Source organism: Lampetra planeri, chromosome 43, assembly GCF_965212315.1.
Source record: "Lampetra planeri chromosome 43, kcLamPlan1.2.h2, whole genome shotgun sequence".
Taxonomy (NCBI): Eukaryota; Metazoa; Chordata; class Hyperoartia; order Petromyzontiformes; family Petromyzontidae; genus Lampetra; species Lampetra planeri.
In genome coordinates, this window is record NC_136149.1 from 9962992 (window position 1) to 9987158 (window position 24167).

The 24167-nt window shown below is 45.8% G+C and overlaps 1 protein-coding gene across 1 annotated transcript in view; it reads right to left on the reverse strand.

The window, feature by feature from the left end:
- Positions 1-20933, reverse strand: part of LOC144732709 (high-affinity choline transporter 1-like) — a 90589-nt gene extending 69656 nt beyond the window's left edge. Inside the window, exon 1 of the mRNA XM_078614293.1 lies at positions 20736-20933. The gene's annotated coding sequence lies outside the window, so the exon portion shown is untranslated. The remainder of the gene's footprint in view (positions 1-20735) is intronic.
- Between the last annotated feature and the right edge of the window lie 3234 nt (positions 20934-24167).

Here is a 24167-nt window from a genome sequence, read left to right on the forward strand (position 1 = left end):
TCCCCATCGATGTGCAGCTCCCGCTCTCTCCGTCAATGTGCAGCCCCCGCTCTCTCTCTCTTCATCGATGCACAGCCGCTCTCTCTCCGTCAACGTGTGGCCACACTCTCTCCGTCGACATGCAGCCGCTCCCTCCCCTTTGATTTTCAGCCGCTCTCGCCGTCGTTGCGCAGCCGCTTCTGCTGTCATGCATAGCCGCTCTCGCCATCAACGCGTAGCCACTCTCCCCACAATGCATAGCGGCTGCCCCGCAGATGCGTAATCGCTCTCCCCACAAATTGCGGATCGGCTGTCCCGCCGATCCGCGGCAGCTCTTCCGCTGCCCCACAGCCCACGTGCTTCATAACCGGGATCTCGGGTCCAGGGGCTGTTGGAGGGATGACCGTCTCACCATCCTCGTCCTGACGACACTACAGGTGGGTTTTTTAATACCCCACTTCTGACACAAAATGTAGTGTCGTAGGTCTCTTCTTCTTCTCTCCCTTCTCGAGGCGTGTGTGTGCGGGTGGCGTGCGGCGCACACACTCAGTCAAAGGTGAGGTAGTCGCAGGGGGCACCGTCTTTCTCTTAATTAGGTTTACACCACCAATTCTAGATTTGAAGCTTTCGTGACTGCAAGGATTCATACTCTTAGGTTTTTTCAGTAAAGTCACGTAGGTAAAAATTAAAATTAATAAAAGTAAAATAAAAAATAAAAATCACGACGTTTCAGAGGCAACACAAGCTTCCGTCTTCAGGTGGAACCGTTACAGCAATCGTGCTGTAAAATTAATAAAAGTAAAATAAAAAATTAAAATCACGACTTTTCGGAGGCAACACAAACGTCGTGATTTTTATTTTTTATTTTACTTTTATTAATTTAAATTTTTATCTACGTGACTTTACCGAAAAAACCTAAGAGTATCACGCTAACAAGTCCGGCCCCCTCTTTCATGACCATGCTGCCGTACTACCCGGCCCAGAAACGACCCTGTCCGCAGCCCGAAGCTCTCGCTCCCCGCTGCTTATATTCCCCTCGGCGTGGCTTTGCTCCACCCTAGCTGCGCCTCTCTTCTAGAATTCACCAGAGGGTTCCAGGGGCCTCCCTATGAAGTCTACCGTGACCCTTGCCCCAGTTCCTCTGCCCTGCCGGCACACCTGTGTATATGGTCAATGGCGGGTGCACTAAGTGTCCACCTGCAGCTGTTGTACAGCAGTCAGCGCTGTGTCACTACATATTATCCTTATGGCAGTACCCCGGGGTACCAAATAATACAAAATGGCCGAGGCAATTAAATATTTTATTTCTGGGACACTATTTTTTCCAAGGGTGTACTTAACTCCGCGACTGGGGTACCAATCAATCCAAAATCAGTGCTACTCCACGATGTCTAAACGCAGCGAGGACGATTGCGCTGAAACCCTAAATGCTCGTATTCACCATTGTGCATCGTGTACAGCTCGTCGAGATGAGTCAATTGCCGCATCGCCGACCATCAACAGACTAAAAATTACTGATTCTAGAAATTGAAGCTTTCGTGACTGCAAGGAATCATCTTCTTAGGTTTTTTCGGTAAAGTCACGTAGAAAGTAAAATAAAATAAAAACAAAAATCTCCGAAACGTCGTGATTTTTGTTTTTATTTTATTTTACTTTCTACGTGACTTTACCGAAAAAACCTAAGAAGATAAAAATTACTGCATTATGGACATTTTGCGAAAACCGGGGTATTATTGTACCCCGGGGTACCGCCATAAGGTTCATATGTCTATAAAAAGCATGTACCCATACCTGCACATTCACAAGGACAATATCCCCCATATATTCTTATATTTTTGGGGCAAGGTCTGTTAGCGAGCACGTATTAAGGCTGGCACGGCACACGATGGGGTGGTGTGCATATAAAAAAAAGACTACGACAAAGATATCCATACAGCCTGAGCAAAGATCCCAAATATATCCATAACAGACTGTTGGGGCAAGTGCTATTAGCGAGCACCGATGAAGGCCGGAACGGCACACGAGGGGGTGAGTTGCCAACACCACGCGCGGCCGATTTTGTCTCCCCAGTGGCGATATTTACACACAGCACCAGGTGCTCATTTGAGGCTGCGTCGACCTAGGGGAGGCCCAGGACCGGTTCAGATGATCGTCACTGATGTTGGCCGTGAGCGAAAATCGAATTCGGGTCACCGACTTCGTAGTGCAACGCTGTTAGCATACATACATACACACATACATATACAGTATACATCATGCCTTCACACACAGTCCAGTCTCCTCCCATTGCCAGTGCATCTGATGTAAAACAGCCTCCCCCGGTTAAATCGAAAATATATAATTGGGAAGAGAAACTGCCCTGAACTCGTCCTCCATTCATTAATCTTCCATTACCAGCCGTGTTTAATGGGCCACCCACTCACTTATACGGGGACATCCCGACAGGTGGCATGGCAATGTTCCCTAGCAGAGAAAACAACCCTTACTAATATCATACTTTACCAGCAAAAACATTTTTCTGGCTGTCTTCCTGCCTGGATTCCTGTCTACCTGGCTCGTGCGCAGGTTCACATTTGTGGTATTAACGTCACCCCACACATATGCATGATGACGCTGATGTGACACCTCCACCCCGGAGGCATAAGATCAGAGATGGAGGAGATAAAGGGAGGTAAGGAAGGGAGATGGATAAAGAGACAGAGAGGAGAGGGTGGGGAGAGAGTGCAGGGCGTGAGAGGGAGAGAGCAAAATGGGAAAAGTAGAGTGAGGGAGAGAAACATATAGTGGGAGGATTAGGGAGAGACAAGAGACGGGGAAGAGAGCGGTTTGGATGAGAAGGGCGAGGGTGAGAGGTGTTGGAAACGGGGAGGGACATCTGGATGAGTGGAGGGAGGGGAGGAATATAGAGGCGAAAGTAGAAGAGGGGACTGAAAAACAGGGGCGTGAGAAATGGAGATGAATTGGGATATACAATACAGAGAAGGCCAGAGAAAGATTAGGTGAGACAGGCATCTTTATAAGATTAAACGTTTTGCTGGCTGGCTGGGAGGCACGAACAGATGGTCACGTCCCAAGGACGTGCGGGTTGCTCGTAAATATAAAAAAACAGTCTTTTTCATAAAATTCGGCCGTATCTGAGGTGGAACACCCAGTTCACAACTCGCTGCACTGAATACAGGGTGTCCGAAAATGATTTTACCAGAAATAAAGTTTAATAGTTGTATTAATATTGATACATGCATTCCACATATAAGTTTCAGTTTAATATGCATATTGATTGGTACTTTCTGTCCGCCCCTTCACCTGACTAAACACAATTAGATTTTTGTCTTCAAAGTGTGTTAAAAAGTAAAGTCTTACACCAGCAAACCAAGGGACCTTGAAGAACTTAAACATCATTTTGTTGATGCTGCTGTGTCATCATCCATCCCTACAGCTGTGTTGGGAATTGTTTTCTCAGAGTTTGAACGCCGAATTAGATGGATGATAGTGAATGATCGACGACATGTAGAGTGTATTCATAATATAATTCGAAAACATCCAATCAATACCATTAAAACAAACTAAAACTTATAACTCTATTACATGTATTCATATGAAATTGATGTATCTCGAAAAACAAAACTATTCAACGTTCATTTTGGTATATTCATTTTCGGACACCCTGTTCAATTTAACGTAAATCAGTCAGTGATTGATGGTCCAGCGCTCATCGATTCACTACAGGAATTCGCTCACCGGTGGTCACTCGCCTCCTTATTAATGTTCTATCGCTATTACCATGGCGACTGTTTCCGTGAACCTCACTAATCGATTCCTCCACCCGTATTGAGAGCTCGGTCTACCAGACGGACCGTTTTGTCTCAAGCTCACTCTACCACCCTACAGGTTTCAGCAACTCACATACTCACACAAGGATCCCCCATATTGACTTTAACAGACTGTAGGGTGGCCAGCACCACGCCCGGTCGCCTTTGTTTCCCTAGTGGCGATGTTTACACACCGCACCAGGTACTCATTTGAGGCCGAGTCGACCTAGGGGAGGCCCAGGGCCGGTTCAGATAATCATCACCAATGTTGGCCATGAGCGGGAATCGAACTCGGGTCGCCAGATTCGTAGTGAAACGCGCTAACCGCTACACTACCGCTCCCCACACAGTATATACATTTCTTCACACACAGTCTACTCTCCTCCCATTGCCAGTGGATCTGATTTCACGGTTAAATCAAAAATGTATAATTGGGAAGAGAAACAGCACTGAACTCGTCCCCCATTGTTGTTGGCTGTGGGCGGGAATCGAATTCTTGTCGCTCCACCGCTCCCCAAACTCATTCCACCACTCACCCGCTGAGCCACTTACCAGACGACCAGTCACAGAACGCCTCTTTCAGCTTCTTTCCTCACACTGATCCACTGTGGAAATCCTTCCCATTGCCTCCTCTAATAATAACCTCGCACTTTGATGGTGCTGTTTGTTGCTAGTCGCTTGAGGCTTTGGGCCTGTGTTTAGCGACTGTGGAAAACATTACACTGCTGGACGAATGCCAGGTTTGACCATACTTAGCCACCCTGGTAAGTGCCGCTTGGTAAAAGTGTGAAGCGTATACGTTTGAGCAGAGGTACAATGGATTCTTCTTCTGAACTGTCTTTTGCTGACAACGTTGCCGGCAACACGGTCATGGTGCAAGCGCCGTCGTGCTGTGCGCTTCAACACGCCGCGTCCGTGAATTTAACTCGGATCGCTAGGTTCACAACGCCAATAGCGGACCTTGCCACCGCTCCGCCCTGTTAATGGTGACATCGCATCGTGGCGACCGACCTTGTCAGTGTCGAGCGGCCCCTCTCCACCGCGTGGTGATGAGATCTTAAGATGGGGTACTCCCTTGAAGGACGCGTCGACACTAACAAGGGGATAAAGACCTGACGCCTGATCGACGGTGGTGGTGGTTGCGGCCAGATTCAGAGCAGGCGCTGGATCTCGGCTCGTAATAAGCCGGGGACGAGAATAATTCAGGAAGCGAGCGAGCGATGGCGAGGATTTCTGACGTCGAAAGCCTCCATTCAGTGCACAAGGATCGCGAAGCTCACGGCGAGAGGGTTTTCAGTTCACACTACAGGGACTCATTTACTTGCGAACATTCAACTCACGAACTTTCAGAGATACGAACAAACCTGTCCGTCCAGTTGCGTAAGTTCAACCGCCATGAAATGGATGGCGGTGGTGGCATCTACATCTGCAGGAGAATATACAACTTTAAAGCCATTGTAGATGTTTGGAATCGACAGGAGTAAAGTGGGACTTACGAACAGACCTCTGGAACCTAGCTCGTTTGTAAGTAGAGGAGTCCCTGTACAGCAGTGGCGTAATGAACTACATTTACAAGCCCAAAGTGGTGCGGCAATCGGTCAGGTGGGGCCCCAATATTTGATTTGTCTCTCACACGGTTGCACCTTAGAGGATATTGTATATATATATCACGACTCATCTTGCCCTCATCACAGCAGTTACGCTCACGGTCTCGAGCATCTTCACATAAACTCCTTAAACTTTTTTTTTTAAACAATGGTTTTTTTAACTTCGTTTAACTCACGGTCAATGGCGCCTGAGGCACGTGAAGCCTGCTTTTTGTGCGAGCCGATTCCAGTTTAGGGACCGCGGCGTTTTTGACCTACACAAAAATATATCATCTTCTGGGTTCTTTCGGTAAAGTCACGTAGAAGGGAAGTAATACAATAATAAAAAATAAAACATAATAAAATTATTCTCACGACGTTTCGGCCACAACGCAAGTAGCCGTCCTCAGGTGAAAACCAGGTTTGTTGAGGCGACAGCGTCTGAATGAAACAGCACACGCGCTTGGAGCATGTATATAAGCTGGGTTGGAAGGGGGGAAGAAAGGGGGAGCCTTGAAAAAAGAATATGCATATCAAGAGGAATTTAGCATATTTATGGGAAATGCAGGTATGTGATTAGTACTGCATATGCCCGTGCATTATGCAGGATTAGCAGCATCAAAGGGAGGGGGATAAGGGAAATGCAGGTATGTGATATGGGAAATGCAGGTATGTGAATAGTACTATTCATGCCCGTGCATTATGCAGGATTAGCAGCATCAAAGGGAGGGGATAGTGGTAGCATTAATGAAGGGAAGGAGTGTTAATAGTATGTAGCTGCAGTAACTAAAACCACCACGTAAACAACTAAAGTATAAACTACATATTATCATCAGTATACTAAATTTAGCATTTCCCATATCACATACCTGCATTTCCCTTATCCCCCTCCCTTTGATGCTGCTAATCCTGCATAATGCACGGGCATAAGTAGTACTAATCGCATACCTGCATTTCCCAGAAATATGCAAAATTCCTCTTGATATGCATATTCTTTTTTCAAGGCTCCCCCTTTCTTCCCCCCTTCCAACCCAGCTTATATACATGCTCCAAGCGCGTGTGCTGTTTCATTCAGACGCTGTCGCCTCGACAGACCTGGTTTTCACCTGAGGACGGCTACTTGCGTTGTGGCCGAAACGTCGTGAGAATAATTTTATTGTTTTATTTTTATTATTTTATTACTTCCCTTCTACGTGACTTTACCGAAAGAACCCAGAAGATGAATGTCTACAGTCACGAAAGCTTTAAATCGAAAAATATATTATTAATAATCCGTCCATACAAAAATTGTAATTGCTTGAAAGGAGGCAATTAATTTATGAATTGATGTCGATTTTCATACAGGCATGCATTGTCACCGGATCTGAGTACGTGTGCAAAATTGGAATTAATTGGACAACAGGAAGTAGACTAACTTTTGATTACAAGATTTGACCACGACGAACACAAGTGAAGTTAAATAAAACCGTTGAAAAATGCAGTGCTACCTCGATGCAAATATTAAGTTACCGCTTGAGTTAAAATACAAGGTGGAACGTAAATGAAAGCATTTTTTACGAAATGTATATGTAGTAACTTAACCCGCGTTTTCAATAAGTGTTGTTACTTGATACTGTTAACATTTAATGGTTTAACACGTAGGCTTTCGCGACCAATGTTATTCATAATCAAGGTTTTTGGGTTTAGATCGCGTTATTTATAAATGTGTCGCAACCCTCCACCACCCGACACGGCCAATCAGTAAAAATGTGTCACGTTGACAGAAGACAAATAGTTCATTTACAATTGTAAATGTTGTGGCTTCAACACACCGGTGGGCTAAAGCAGTGAACTATTTGTCTTTTGTGAACGTGACACATTTTTACTGATTGGCCGTGTCGGGTGGTGGAGGGTTACGACACATTTATAAATAACGCGATCTAAACCCAAAAACGTTGATTATGAAATTTAATGGTGGTTATCAAAAGGGGGGGGGGTGCCCAATTCGTAGCAAAGGCCACGAGGGGCGGGTGTGCTGCAAGGCACCCTTGCCTGCCCCCCACGCTAATTTACGCCATTGCACGACATTTTGGTTCTTCAAATCGAGTTTTTGTTTTCATTACCAGCTACCGTATATAATAAACTCCTTAAAACGTTGTTTTTAAATATAATAAACTCTTTAAAACGATGTTTTTAAAAACGCTAAAAAGTAAATACAGTAACTCCAATGGACAACGGGAAGTGGACAACACGTGATGCCTACTTCTTGGGCGAGGCGATTCCAGAGTTTAGGGACCGCGGCGTTTTTGACCTACCCAAATAAATATTAAATTAATAAGCCGTCCATACAAAATGTTAATTGCTTCAAAAGAGCCAATTAATTGATTCATTGATGCCGATTTTGATACAGGCATGCATTGTCACCGGATCTGAGTATGTGTGCAAATTTTAGAATTCATTGGACAACAGGAAGTAGACTAACATCACTCGCCGTTACATTGTTTAACGGTCTCATTCAGTGAGTCAATACGACAGCGGTGTTTGTGTGCGGCGTGACTGTGTGTTTGTGTGCGGCGTGACTGTGTGTTTGTGTGCGGCGTGACTGTGTGTTTGTGTGCGGCGTGACTGTGTTTGTGTGCGGCGTGACTGTGTTTGTGTGCGGCGTGACTGTGTGTTTGTGTGCGGCGTGACTGTGTGTTTGTGTGCGGCGTGACTGTGATTGTGTGCGGCGTGACTGTGTGTTTGTGTGCGGCGTGACTGTGTGTTTGTGTGCGGCGTGACTGTGTGTTTGTGTGCGGCGTGACTGTGTGTTTGTGTGCGGCGTGACTGTGTGTTTGTGTGCGGTGTGACTGTGTTTGTGTGGGGGAGCCGTCGTGAAATTGGTTAGCGCGCTGCGCCACAAACCCGAGTTCGATTCCAGCTCACAGCCAGCACCAGTGATGATTATCTGAATCGGTCCTGGGCTTCCTCTAGGTCGACCCATTCTCAAATGAGTACTTGGTGCGGTGTGTAAACATCGCCACTAGGGAGACAAAGGCGGCCGGGTGTGGTTCTGGCCACCCACTCCCTGTTGTGCCGTGTCGGCTTTCATAGGTGCTCGCTAACAGCACTTCCCCCAAATGTCTGCCGAGGCTATACGGTGGATTATTGTCTTTGTGTAAGAGTAAATATATATGTGAGAGTATGTGGTACAGTATATATGGGTGTATATACGTGTCTGCGTGTAATAGTGTATGTATATGGGGGTGGAGTGGTGGCGCGGTGGATAGCGCATTGGACATCAATCAGCGAAATGACAATTATTTCCAGCAATGGCTAACCTCAGAGGCTCGTGAAATCTTAACACGTCCAGCAACCCACACTAGATAAACACTCAAGTGACTCAGTGTAAGGGAGACGTTCATCCAGAAGTGGATCGAAAATTGGCTTTAATTCGTATTGTGAATTGAACTTCCACGTATGCGTAATTAAATATACATCTGTGTATGCTCGTGCGTGTTGTGTAACAGTTAATGTGTATATATATGTAAAACTTATCATAAGAATGAGGAGCCCTTTTGTTAACCCACTGCTTGATGTGTAATGTGGTTGTTGAGCGATAACCGGCAACCGTTCGTAGATTTCTGGTGGAATGTTAGCAGTGAACACACGTTCACCACGTCCCTTCTTTTCTCAGTTAAAACTAAATAAAGGCGCAGCCCCGCAATTGTTTCGCTCATGCTTTCCTGCTGGCAGAATAACCTGCACTCGAGGGAGCTCTAGGGGATGTTTGGTCTACTCTTCCACGCTGACCGTGTTGTAAGAGAAGGGCGTATCCACACTTCCACCCACCATATGCGACAGACGCGGTGGGGATTTAAGAAACCTGCTCCATCGTTTCCACTGCTGCACCGGGAAACGGAGTCGAACTACCACCCTCTGGATTGCAAGTCCCGTATGCTGGTAATCATTGCGGCTTCTCCCTTCGTTTCTCAGGTTACAAAGGTTACATACGCTATGTTTTTTGCACGAGAAGTGCAGTAATGCAGATAATCGGCGTGCCACTGAATACTTACATTTCAAACATGTTACCAGTATCTGGGACAACAGTTATGTGCAACCCAAAAGTCAGGTTTGTTATTTTCAAGTTCACCCCTCCTGGTTTTATTAATTTGCCTGTCTAACGGAAGGGTTTCGAGTTCAAAGACAATCCGTCAATTTGTACTGGATGCTAAATGGAGTTGAGCAATGCATTATGACAGTCAATACATATGGAGTCATCGTAAGGGTGTGATCCAAGACAACTAAAATTTTACTTAAGCCACATGCACTCTACAGCACTGGGGATAGTTTTTGAAGACAAAGCGAGATCAATGAGATGCAAGAAAACGGTAAAGGAGAGCAGGTTTGAGTGGTTTTGGGAAAGCCGAACTTGACAATGACAAGTAACAGACCGATGCGCCTCACTAATGCGGCCACAACACATTAGTCAAATAACACTTACCTTAACAGGTAATCGTATAAAATAGTCGACGTTTTGGGTAATGGCCCCTATTCATAGCACGATGTGCCTCGTAACTAAATCGATACTGCTGCAAATAATTGCTCCCAGAACGCCATTTGGGATGTGTATTTCTTTTTTAAAATGGACAGATATGTACGCGAGGAGGTATATTGGGCCCCAATTTATGTTGACCTTAATAGGCACTCGCTAACAGCACGATGTGTTGAGGCTGCATGGGGGCTACGTGAGATGTGTTTTGCTCTCGCCATCAGCTCACAGCGGAACCTTTAAAGTTCCCATGGTAACGAAGACTTCAAAAGGACACAGAATGACCGCAACAGCAACATCCGCTATTCACCACTGAGTGGCAGTGATGTTAATACGGATATTTTCGTGCCGGGCTAGGTGCACTTTGAGACCGTCACGTGAATTGTGGAAGGCTCGCTTTGAGGTCACGGGACAAAGAAAGCTTTATGGGTTGACTGACTTGGATGACTGGCAGATGCACCATCTCTGCCAACTTCATAGTTAATCTGAACGTTGCTGCTCTGCCCTCTGTTGTTGTGTCAAGATCGGCCTCCACAGACACTGCTGGTACCAATCATCAGCTTGTACACTCAGCTCAACATCCTCCTGCACTACATCAGCCCATATCTTCTGCCCGTGGCGCGCCTGTTTACCCTCCACTATCCAGCGAAGCAGAAGCTACTTTAACAATCAGGGACTAGGAAACGCGAGGCTCATGACCCAGTCAACGCAACCTTGCTCACTGGTGAGACTTTGTCAATATCTTTCGAGGGTCCGAGAGCTCCTCAGATAATCCAGTCTGGTTAAACCCAGGATTGACCTAAGCAAGCCAGCCTGCATTTTTGGCGCCAGGGCAGATGCTTATTTAAAGGAGTCTATGTTTCGCAAGCATAGGAAAGAGAGGACATAATATTGCCCGAGAAGATACGAAGCTTCGTTTAAAGTGACAGGCCAAGTAGCTTCTACACAAGGGTTATGGAGAAAACACAAGGCAGCTCTATTGATTCGGAGTGCAATCTCTGCTACCACATTGGAGCCGGTCATGAGCACACTGCCCAGATATAGAACTCCTCCACCCTCTCCACAACTGCCCCATCATGCTACTCATAGGGAGTTTAGGGGGTGGAGTATTTGATTATAGAAATACACAAGCAGGTGCTTTGTTTTGGTGGGGCTGATGGAAGGCCCTGCCTCTTAGTAGAATGCCCCAGATTCAGCAGGAAAGTATCTAACCCTTCATAGTGAGGAGTAATTATCAGATAATCAGCATACATAACATGACTGACCAGTGGTAAGCCATCCCTTTATCACACCCGGGAATCGATCAGCTTCCCCATTATCTGTACCAGATGGAAATTATTCTGGTCCAACCATGGACAGATTGTCAAGCTACATGGTCAAAGGTATGTTACATATTATAGGGGCCAGAGGACATCCCTTTCGCAGACAATACAAGGACAAAGTTCCCCCATATAGCTTTAAGAGACTATTGGGGGCAAGTGCTGTTAGCGGGCACTTCTGAAGGCCGGAAAGGCACACGAGGGGGAAGGTGGCCAGCACCATGCCCGACCGCCTTTGTCTACCTAGTGGCGATGTTTGAGGCTGAGTCGACCTAGGAGATGCCCAGTACAAATTCAGATGATAGTCACTGGTGTTTGGCCATGAATGGGAATCGAACTCGGGTCGCCGGGTTCGTAGCGCAGCGCGCTAACCGCTACGCAGGGTACATATACACGTGTACATGCACACGTAAACACACATCCACATTTACCAAGATAAAGATCCCCCGTATAGTCTGAACGGACATTTGGAGCAAGTACTGTTAGCGGGCACCTATGAAGGCCGACACGGCGTACCTATGAGGGGGTGGTGTGGTCAGTAACATACCCGGCCGCCTTTGTCTCCCAATTGCCGATATTTTAAACACCACAACATGTATTCAGTTTAGGCTGAGTCGATATGGGAGAGGCCCAGGACAGGTTCAGGTTTTGGATTCGCTCACACATTCGCCAATGACGTTAGCTCTGAATGGAAACTGATTGTGTTCATGTCGCCGACTTGGTGCACAGTACACCAATTACTGTACCACCATACTCTTTGGTTCTGTAGGTAAAGTCACGTAGGTAAAAAAAATGAAAATTAACCACAGCAAGAAAATTTATACTGGTATACATTTTCTTGCTGTGGTGTTCACACCTGATGATGATTGCTTGTGTTGCAATCGAAACGTCGTGATTTAATTTTTATTTTATTTTCTTTACATATGTGACTTTACCGAAAGAACCAAAGAGTATGGATCCTTGCAGTCACGAAAACTTCAAATCTAGAATACTGTACCACCGCTCTTCATTTCACACTTAAACAAATGTTCGTGCGACAGCACTGGGGACACACGAGCTCATGTACGTGGCTCCATATGATATGCAATACAAAAATACATGGAAACTCCTAAACATTTGGACACCCGCACACACGAAAAGCAAACAGTGCTTATTGTATTTAATATTGGTTCTTGTGCTGTATTTGCAGTGTTCGATTTCTTTTGTAAAGCGTTTTCTTTTGTCTGATTTCTATTTCCTTCATTTTTTGACTTGTATTTATGTTATTGCATTCGTCATTTGGACGACCCAGGTTAATCTGGGCCAATGAGTCCACGTGACTTCTCACCTGGTTTTAACAATTCCTTACCCAGGTACATGCGCAGGCCTGGAATTAGCTGTTCATGGCACCCTTGGCACCCTTGGCGGAAGGCCCCCCACTAGAGAGGAAGCTCCCAGAGAAGCCTTCTGGAGAGTCATTGATCGACTCCTGCACGCTGGCCAGGCGTTTTGGAAAAGGAGCGAGCACTCAAAACTTTACCCCACCTCCAGCGAACTGCCGAAAAACTGTGGTGCACCCGTCTATAGTACCAATACATTAATACCCACAGCTCAATTTTCATACACACATACAAACCCCCCCAAACACACAAAGACCCCCCATATAGCTTTTAACATATTGGTGGAGCAAGTGCTATTAGCGAGCACCTATGAAGGTGGGCAGGGCACACGAGAGGTAGCCAGCACCACGCCTTTGTCTCCTTCATGGTGATATTTACACATCACACTGGGTACTCGTTTAAAGCTGAGTAAAGCTAAAGGAGGTCCCGGATCGGTTCAGATAATCGTCACTGGTATTGTCCGTGAACGGGAGTTGAACTGAGGTAACCGGGTTTGTAATGTAGCACGCCAACCGCTACACTACTGCCCCCCACACACAACAACAGCTGCTATTCGCTCCTAAAGTGGTGGTGGCGTCTCAACATTTTGCTTGTGCCAGTCTAGGTGCACATTAAGGCCACGTAAAGTGTCGACGGCTCGCTGACAGGAGGTTGTGGGACAGACCCAGGTGCCATGGGTTGGCTGACTGAGATGACTGGTAGATGCACCAGGTGTGTCCCATCAAGGACAAAGATCCCCGTATAACCTTGGTGCCATCTCATTGCGTTTTAGCCACCTGGTGCTCCGCTCGTTGTTGTGAGCGTCACGCCTCAACCCTCCATTGTTGCTGGAGGGTGGCTGCCTTCAACTGCCCAGTAGCATCCTTCATGAGCCTCCTCCAAGTCTAATACGCTCGAAATACTTCTGTACCACATCGGTCAATCTCTTCTCTATACTATGTTGTGGCAATTTAATCTACTCTCTGATAAAACAGAAGATAATCTTGATTTGAAGTTTTCGTGACTGCAGGAATCCCTTACTCTTTAGTTATTTCGGTAGAAACATTTATAAAAATCACGGAGTTTTGATCGCAGCACAAGCAATAGTCATCAGGTGGAAAGATACAGCAATAGCACTGCTGAACAGGAAATGGCTACTGCAACAAGAGGTTATATATAGGTTTGAGATGGGTGTCACCCAAGGTTATTTAGGCAGGGTCAGAGATGAAAAGGAGTCCCGTCGCCGTACACACGCACAGCAGCTGCGTTAAAGGGAGAGATTGGCAAGTTCATGTAAACGAGTTTAATGGGAAATGAGCCCCGTCGTCGTACGCATGCACGGCAGCTGTCTGAGACCCTGCTTCCATTCACGTGCAAGACCACCTCAGCTGTACTTAACTCAGCTCACTTGGTTGCTCTAATCACGGACATCTCACTGTCTCCACATGATTTGCTTGTCAGTTTCCATGTGGTCTCTCTGTTCACCAAGGTACCTGTGCCTGACACCATTGCAATCATTGAAGACTTGGTCGAACAGGGACTGAATCCGGATTTACCAAGTTTGGTAAGGCACTGCCTTACCAATACTTACTTCACCTGGAATGGTACATTCTACAAACAAAATGAAAGTGCTCCTATGGGTTCTCCCTTGTCTACAGTGGTAGCGAATGTTTTTCATGGAGAAATTTGAAACAGATGCCATCCTCACATCCACCTTCCTTGTGGAAAAGATACGTACAGTGAGGGAAAAAAATATTTGATCCCCTGCTGATTTTGTACGTTTGCCCACTGACAAAGAAATGATCAGTCTATAATTTTAATGGTAGGTTTATTTGAACAGTGAGAGACATAATAACAACAAAAACATCCAGAAAAACGCATGTCAAAAATGTTATAAATTGATTTGCATTTTAATGAGGGAAATAAGTATTTGACCCCCTCTCAATCAGAAAGATTTCTGGCTCCCAGGTGTCTTTTATACAGGTAACGAGCTGAGATTATGAGCACAGTCTTAAAGGGAGTGCTCCTAATCTCAGCTTGTTACCTGTATAAAAGACAGCAGTTCACAGAAGCAATCAATCAATCAGATTCCAAACTCTCCACCATGGCCAAGACCAAAGAGCTCTCCAAGGATGTCAGGGACAAGATTGTAGACCTATACAAGGCTGGAATGGGCTACAAGACCATCGCCAAGCAGCTTGGTGACCAATCAACTTCAAGGACAGTGCACATTATCAGAGTTATGTATTTTGTTTGTATTATGACTGCAGGTATTGCGGTCTATGCAAACATGACTCCTTGTAAAAAGGTGTCAGTTTTGTTGCCAGATAGAAGGGTAAAAAACCAATTATCATATTTTTACTGGCAAATGAGGTTCCCATAGTGAAGGTGACAACAGTTGGTGCGATTATTCGCAAATGGAAGGAACACAAAAGAACTGTCAATCTCTCTCGGCCTGGGGCTCCATGCGAGATCTCACCTCGTGGAGTTGCAATAATCATGAGAACGGTGAAGAATCAGCCCAGAACTAAACGGGAGGATATTGTCAATGATCTCAAGGCAGTTGGGACCATAGTCACTAAGAAAACAGTTGGTAACACACTACGCCGTGAAGGACTGAAATCCTGCAGTGCCTGCAAGGTCCCCCTGCTCAAGAAAGCACATATACATGCCCGTCTGAAGTTTGCCAATGAACATCTGAATGATTCAGAGGACAACTGGTTGAAAGTGTTGTGGTCAGATGAGACCAAAATGGAGCTCTTTGGCATCAACTCAACTCGCCGTGTTTGGAGGAGGAGGAATGCTGCCTATGACCCCAAGAACACCATCCCCACCGTCAAACATGGAGGTGGAAACATTATGCTTTGGGGGTATTTTTCTGCTAAGGGGACAGGACAACTTCACCGTATCAAAGGGACGATGGACGGGGCCATGTACCGTCAAATATTGGGTGAGAACCTCCTTCCCTCAGCCAGGGCATTGAAAATGGGTCGTGGATGGGTATTCCAGCATGACAATGACCCAAAACACACAGCCAAGGCAACAAAGGAGTGGCTCAAGAAGAATCACATTAAGGTCCTGGAGTGGCCTAGCCAGTCTCCAGACCTTAATCCCATAGAAAACTTGTGGAGGGAGCTGAAGGTTCGAGTTGCCAAACGTCAGCCTCGAAACCTTAATGATTTGTAGAAGATCTGCAAAGAGGAGTGGGACAAAATCCCTCCTGAGATGTGTGCAAACCTGGTGGTCAACTACAAGAAACGTCTGACTTCCGTGATTGCCAACAAGGGTTTTGCCACCAAGTACTAAGTTATGTTTTGCAGAGGGGTCAAATACTTATTTCCCTCATTCAAATGCAAACCAATTTATAAAATTTTTGACATGCGTTTTTCTGGATTTTTTGTTGTTATACTGTCTCACTGTTCAAATAAACCTACCATAAAAATTATAGACTGATCATTTATTTGTCAGTGGGCAAACGTACAAAATCAGAAGGGGATAAAATACTTTTTCCCCTCACTGTAGCTGACACGTTCATCATCTGGCCACATGGCCAGACAGCACTGGACCAATTTTTCAACCACATCAAGTCCATACATCCATCCATAAAATTCACCATGAAAGTAGAAAATGATGGCAAGCTACCATTCCTGGATGTTTTGATTGAGAATAGACCTGATGGCTCGTTGGGACATTCTGTCTACAGGAAAGCCACCCATACGGATTCCTATCTAAAGCCTGATTCCCACCACCATCCAGCCCAGAAGAACTCCCTCATCAAAACACTACACCATAGGGCACGTTGCATCTCTGACCAGCAACACCTAGCCAGTGAGCTGGAGCACGTACACCAAGCCCTCAAGATGAATGGATATTCAAACTGCACAATCCACAACGTTTTATCCCCAACCATGGGGAGAGAACCATCTGAGGACCCAATAAAAACCATCACCTTGCCATACATAGCAGGTGTTACTAAAAATATTTCCAAAATCTTGAACAAACACAAGGTTCGATTCAATACAGTACACAAAATCCGTGATTTGATCCAATACCCTGGTGTCTACAGACTAAGTTGTGTCTGCGGTAGCAGTTACATCGGGGAAACGAATCGGTATGTCTCAAACCGTGTTCGCGAACACAGGCCAGATTTGAAACACGGCAGAACGAATACCTCTGCCGTGGCTGATTACTATTTTAACGCGGTGGGTTCACACGACATTGTTTTTTTCCGAGACCAAGGTACTCTGCAAACCTTCGGGCTACCATCAAAGATTTGTCCATGAAGCCATCCAGATATTTTAACACAGACAATTTCAACCGAGAAGATGGGTACAAACTAAGCAGTCATTGTAAGGATGTTATTAACCAGGTAAACTCATAACTTTCTGTGATGTTTCCATCCTTCCTGCCGTTGTTTAGCAATTATATCCAACTGAATTACATCACCTTGTTAAATGTATTTACATTAACAGACTAAGGTCTCACTAACATAGCCACCGCTGCTCCCTTTTGCCTCGATGTAACGGTAGCTCTCGCTGTTTAATAGGCTGTATGTCTCAATGGCACGGCCACCGTTATGGTGGTTCTCTTGCATTGATACGCTGGCCTCTCACTATGCAGCAGGCAACGCCGCAGCTTGTGTTGCCCACGAGGTGGTGCTGCTATGCCCGGTCCTCTGACACAGACATGCTATCTTCCCATTAAACTCGTTTATATTGACACGCCAATCTCTCCCTTTAACGCAGCTGCTGTGCGTGCGTACGGCGACGAGACTCCTTTCCATCTCTGACCCCGCCTACTTACCCTTGGGTCACACCCACCTCAAACCTATATATAACCTCTTGTTGCAGCAGCCCTTTCCTGTTCAGCAGTTCTACTGCTGTATCTTTCCACCTGATGACGATTGCTTGTGTTGCGATCGAAACGCCCTGATTTATTATTTATTTTTATACCTACGTGACTTTATCAAATAACCAAAGAGTATAAACAGAAGCTACTTGTGCATGTGGTGGCTGGACATGCGGGCTACATGACCCAGCCAACGCAGCCTTGCCTGGCGGAGGAGCTCACTGATATGAATTTGTGACCTTCTCACACAATCCTTCCTGGTTAAACCCAGGATGGATCATAGGCAGGTCAGTCTGAATATTTCAACCTGGCGCAGATGTTCATTTAGAGGGGTTCACGTTTCGCAAAGCATAGAGAAAGGAGGACATGACAGTGGCCGATAAAAATCTAAGCTTCATATGGAGTGACAGGCCAGATACATTTTGGTGTGGCTAATGATAATGCCCCATCTCTTAGTGGCATGCTGCAGGTTCAGCAGCAGACTTTCTAACTCCGAAGAGTGAGCATAAATTACCAGATCATTAGCATACTTAACATGGTTTACCGATAGGGAGCCATCCCTTGACTGCACATCGACATCGATCATCCTCTGTATCGGATGGAAATTCCTCTGGTATAGGCGTGGAAATATCGAACTACGTCATAGAAAAATATGTTCAAATTATGTAAGAGCTAGAGGATATCCCTGTTGCACCTCAAGGTGAATCGGGAATGGCTCTGACTTCCAGCCACGCACGTTTACCTGGACCCGCCCACCGTCATGACGGTCCTTAAGGATTGTGAGCAGAGGGTCAGGGACCTCGAAAGCACGAAAAATAGTCTAGAGCCTTGGCCTATTGATGGTATCATAGACCTTGACCAGGTCAATAATGCAGAGATATTGGTCCTGTTCAAATTCTCTACAATAGGTGATCTCTGTGCAGGGCCACCCCGACCTGAAACCACATTCGGGCTCCTCAAGCCTCTCCTCAGCGATGAATAGCGCTGGGCAGCGACGATCTCCCACATACAAACCCACTCACACACAAACTCACACGTATAAACTAACGCTTTGCATTACCGATATAGTATTATAATAAACCGGTTACCAGTTTTAAGTACGTATGCAAATGCCTCGTAATACACGTAACATTTTATAACCCTTTAAATTGACAACCGAAGCAATTTGCGATGGTGTACAATACTGGTTAGCAGCAAACAGGATTTGCAATCCAGAGGTATCGCTAATTCGATTCCAACTCCCAGCGCGGCAGTTGAAGAAATTGTCTAGGTTCGTATATCTTTAAATACTCGACGGATACAATGAAATCATACAATACGCTACGTTTGGGGCAATGGTCCTTTTATAGCACATTAATTAATTATGTTCAACATCATATTTTTATATCTTAAGGCGAGAGTGTTATTAATGAATGTGTTGAGTTGTTTTTATGCGTGCTTATGCACCACTGCCAATGCAGCAGGAGCATCGCCGAATAACACGCGTGTTTAATAACACATCACAGACACAAAAGGCCACACACGTACATACAAATATACGCAAACGCACAAACCACACATTTACAAATATGATTACATGTTTAATCGCCCTATCTCTGTCCACCCAGCATTATGGGTAGCTTCAATCTCGATTGAAAACTCATTTCGTTAGAACTGCGTTTTTATGGCTAGTTGTCCTTTCCTCGCACCTCCGATTAGTACGGATGGCTACGCACGGTGTGAAAGAAGTTCAACATACATACGTTACACCACATTCAGTCCACCGGCAGGTCGCGCGTCGTTTCGGAAACTGCTTCTTCCAAGACGTCTCTTCAGCTTGGAAGAGTAGCCCTAAGAACACTCCAGAGCTCCCTCGAGCGGAGGCCCTTCCAATCAGAAGTGGCGTGAGCGAGAAACTGCAGGGTTGCAACTTTATCTTTCAACTGAGAAACGTGGGCATATGTATACCATAACACACGATGACTTGCACTGTCGTTCGGTTTGTACACTCGCGTTTGCCGATCAATATATTAACTCCTGACATTCCACTGAGAACGAATGCCGATCCTAACTTATGGAACTGGTAATTGATGAGAAAATAGTTGCCGTTTTGTCGGCTCCCATTGAACAATCCGAATGTAAACCAGCGTGCACGCACGCACACATACGGCGACCAAGCATGTGCAACAATACAGACGTAAAGAACGCACGATAGCCTTTCATCGTTGGAGCAAGTGATGTGCCCGAACACTTTATAAATCAGGCACGGCACACGAGGGAGACCTTTTTCTCCCCAGTACTGATGTTTACTTATTGCAGCAGGTACTCGTTTAAGGCTGAGTCGACCTAAGTGAGGCTCATAACTGATTCAGATACCACTCACCACTGATGTCAACCGTGGCTGGAAATCACAAACTGTGCCACCAGTCTCCACATGCAAAGCCCACAAACATGCACATAGATACACACGAACTACACGCATATATATAAACTCATGCACAGAGAAACACAAATACATTAGCTCAAAGACAAAGACCCCCCGTATAGCCTTAACAGACTGTTGGGACAAGTGCTATTCGTGAGCACCTATGAAGGCCGGTACGACACACGAGGGGGTGGGTGGCCAGTACCACTCCCGGCCGCCTTTGTCTCTTTAATAGCGATGTTTACACATCGTACCATATATTCATTTGCGGTTGAGTCGACCTAGGGTATTCCCAGAACCGGTTCAGATAACCGTAGCTGGTGTTAGTCATGAGCGGGAATCCAACGCAAATCGGCTGTATCGGAACACAGCGCCCTAACCACTACACAACAAAAAAATAAATACAAAAAAATCCCCCATGTAGCCTTAACAGACTGTTAGGGTAAGTGCTGTTAGCGAGCACCGATAAAGGCCGGAACGGCACACAAGGGGGTTGGGTGGTAGAAACTACACATGCAGAAATACCATCCCACACACATACGGACACATACGAATGCATACCACATACATACAAATCCACAGACATAAACCCACACGTAGTCCATGCAGATCCACACAAAACACATCACAGACACATATAGTCGTACATACAAATATACACAAACGCAAAAACAACACATGAACAAATATGATTACAAACACACGTACATATGCAAACACACACGTCAACACAAACTCACGTACCACACCACACCCTCACACAAACCCGAACATAAACACAAAGCTACACGCATATATACATATAAACCCACACACAAATAGAATCCACACAATACGCAGACACATCCCCACACACGAACATATAATGACATATAACTCCATAAAATGCACTTACACGCATCATCACAACAAATCTGCTTACCTTGCTTACAACTTTTCAACGTAACAAAGCATTGGCCAACAAAACGAGCCAACAGCGTCTCGACAGACTGACTCTTTGCAGCACGAGCCACTGCTATTGCTATATTTCCCCGGTGATACTACGAAGCACTGCACCAGTGAGTGCGCCTAATGACCGTGCCCCGGTGCTCGGTGTGCGCGCCTCTTGCTCCCAACGAATAATCACGTTGAGCTGTGAGCGCAGAGGTGGAGGCGGAGCTACCTCGGGAATGTCTCGCACTCCACAGTGACATAATTATACACGCCAATGACGTCACGTTCAGGGTTTCCACGCATTTACCAATGGTGACGTAATCATTTGGATGGAATTGTCCCAATATCGATGTGTGCATTGCCCGTTGGCTTCACTGCTTGACTGGCTGTCCTTTAAGCCAGCTGATCAACACGTCACATGTTCACCAACCCTGCCTTCACCAATCCGCAATTACCAGCATGGGGAAGTATGGTCTAATAACCACCCACGACCAGCACGGGGTAGAGATGCCGTTATCCTGCAGTAGATTGACAAGATGTCTGTACAATATACATGGTGAATTCAATATTACACGGGACAACCAATCGTGTGTTTTTTTATAGCATGTGTTTTGCCAGTAGTTGTCCTATGAAACACCATCCCGTATTTTTTTTGTATTTCTATTTTTCTTGTCACCTGTTATGCACGTTATGTTTTCCAGGGAACCGATGTTTTTGTTGATGAAACCCGATTCAAGAGCTTCTTAGCTCACAGGGCACTTCAAAATGAACTGAACTAATTTGGCAGCCATCAATACAGCTGTTAGCTCAGATAATTTTGTAAATGAGTGTTTTTTACATGCCAATTAATAGTGACTGAAGCCATCACATTAATCATAATTCTCCACTCACAATAATTAGGTCATGAGTTCAGACCCTAATGAAGATTGACTTTTCCCATAATCATCACCGAAGTATTATTATGAGAATCGGTTTTCCCCTTTTTTCTGGCAACAAAACAGGTGTTAAGATGTTAAAACACCAAACTGACACCTTTTATAAGGGAATTATGTCTGCATTAACCACAATACTTGTGGTCAGAATGCAAATAAAAAACATACTCTGATAATATATGCATTGTCTTTGAAACTGATTGGTCCACACCAGAGACAGCTTTCTTTGGAGCCTAGTTTCAAAAGGGGAAAAGCTATTTTCATAATTTGGTACTGGTGTAATGACATAGGACGTCACTACTGTGTCGGCCCGTACGAGGGCTGGGGGCCCCAAGGTGGTGCCTGTGGGCCCCAAGGGGGTGCCTGGGGGGTCACGTGGTGGAGGGACCCAGACCTTCCCGTGAGGTGGGGGAAGGGAGGCGTGGCCTGGGAAGGGAGGCGTGGCCTGGGCAGAGCCGGCCACGCCGGAGCGGATATAAGCGGGGTGTGGATGCAGAGCGGGGCTGTTGAACTCCGAAGTGAAGACGACATCATCGGTCCTCAAGTCCCGGGTCGTCGTCCTGGACCAGGCAGCCCGTTGCCTGCCTGGTCCATTCTGTGTCGTGTTCCAGAGTGGTAGTGAGTTGAGGAAGGTGGTCACCACCTCATGTACAGTGTTATATTACTTACCGTTTAATAAATAGTGTTGCCTCCAAGCTGTGTGTGTGTGCACCTAATTCGAACCCACTACACTGGCAAAGGAGGTCCCATGACGAAGTACTTATTAGTTTAGTGTTATTTTATTTAGTTTAATAATTTTTAGAACGCAAATGTTAAGGATAAGAAATTGTTGCATTTGTAAGCGTGACCAATACAATAAGATAAAATAAATACAACAATCAAGCAAATAAAAGTGAGACCAAAATGAAGGAGCTTCTGATGATAGAGATGTTTGGCAACACTGGCAGCCACGAAGTGGATTTAAATTAACGGCAGTTTGCTGTGGTCGTTGGAGTGAAAATGGTTTAGAGGTATGGGGGGAGACCTTGAGAGAGAGGTCCGTGGCACAGGATAATGATGTAATGTATCATTCATTTCAGATCAAATCAGAATTTTAATTTATACTGGAGGAATCTGATGAGCTCTTAAGCTCTTTTTCACAGATGTTCAGTAAGATGCACGGGGTCAGAACGTTACAACAGCAAACAATACACAAACACGATATGGGCAGTTGGAGGCAGTCGCCCTCCAACACAGCGGAGGGCAGAGGAGCAACCCTCACAACAACTCAGCGAGTTGGGACAGTATAGAGCACAGAAGGTGCATCTGTCATCTCAGTCAGTCAGCCCATTGATGAGTAACCAGTGCAATGTTTTTAGCATAGCTGAGGGCGGCGTGCGAAAGGTTGTTTTGGAGCTGCTATAGTTTGTTGAGGTGCTTTTCTGATGTCCAAGTAAGGATGGCGTTGCAATAATGAAGGCGAGTGCCAACAATGCAACATGCCAGAGTCGTTAAAATATGGGCGGATTTGTCATAACGCCTCGAGGTGGTGATTGTATTATTTATAGTGTTCAGCATGTGGTGGTCAAGGTGATGTCAAGAGCATTTAGTAAGCCTATTGTGATGCCTGTTGTGCAAAGTCAGCATGATTGTTTTTTATCAGGGAAGATGGGATTAAGAAAGGTGGTGGGGGAAACAGTCAGAAGGGTTACGGTCTCCTGCCATGTTTATGGTTCGGGTGAAAGAGGTCAAACCTGATCAGTTTTGCCCTGAGCGCAGCAAGTGATACTGAGGAACGACCGCAGTAATCAGAAGCATAAAATCGAGTAGGAATGACCCAGTGATGGGGGGAGGGGGGCACCAGGATGGATGGCAATGCTTTGCAGTGGATGGGTGGGATAGGTGACCTTCAGGTAGGCAGCTCATGGTAAGGAACTGCCGCAGGATGCGTCCTGTTTGGAGAAGCCATAGTTGGTGGTCGGAGGCGGCGGACATTGCTGATGGAAAACAGTGTTAGGATGCTTGATGGCAATGCGCTGCTCGCAGTTGCAGGAAGTGTAAACCAGTTGTCCACCAGGGGCAGCCCAAAGTGTCGGTGCCATACCCAGCCAGCTGCGGGGCACAGCCCGCTCCACGCGAAGGTCAATGTAGGTGATGGGGCTTACACGGAACCAGGCATATGTAGCCAGTTTGGGCTTACTTGATATCAATCACACATATAATTGTGCACTCTGCTAATTGCTACTGGTGAAGCTTATTATTTTTTGAGAGAAGACAATGGGGATCAGGGATTAGACCCCGAGCCCACACATGCACAGTAGAGATACGATGCATGCCCCAATGTTGATGGGGGCTGACTCCTTACTGACGAATTGAGCTGCGGTGTTGTGACGGGGTGGTGCCTCTGATCGCTATTGCAGCAGAGATGCCACTGCCCTTTTGAGGAAAACTTCGAAATAAAGTCTCGCCGTTCCACAAACCCCTGGTGTGCTCATCTGTTGTGGAGTATC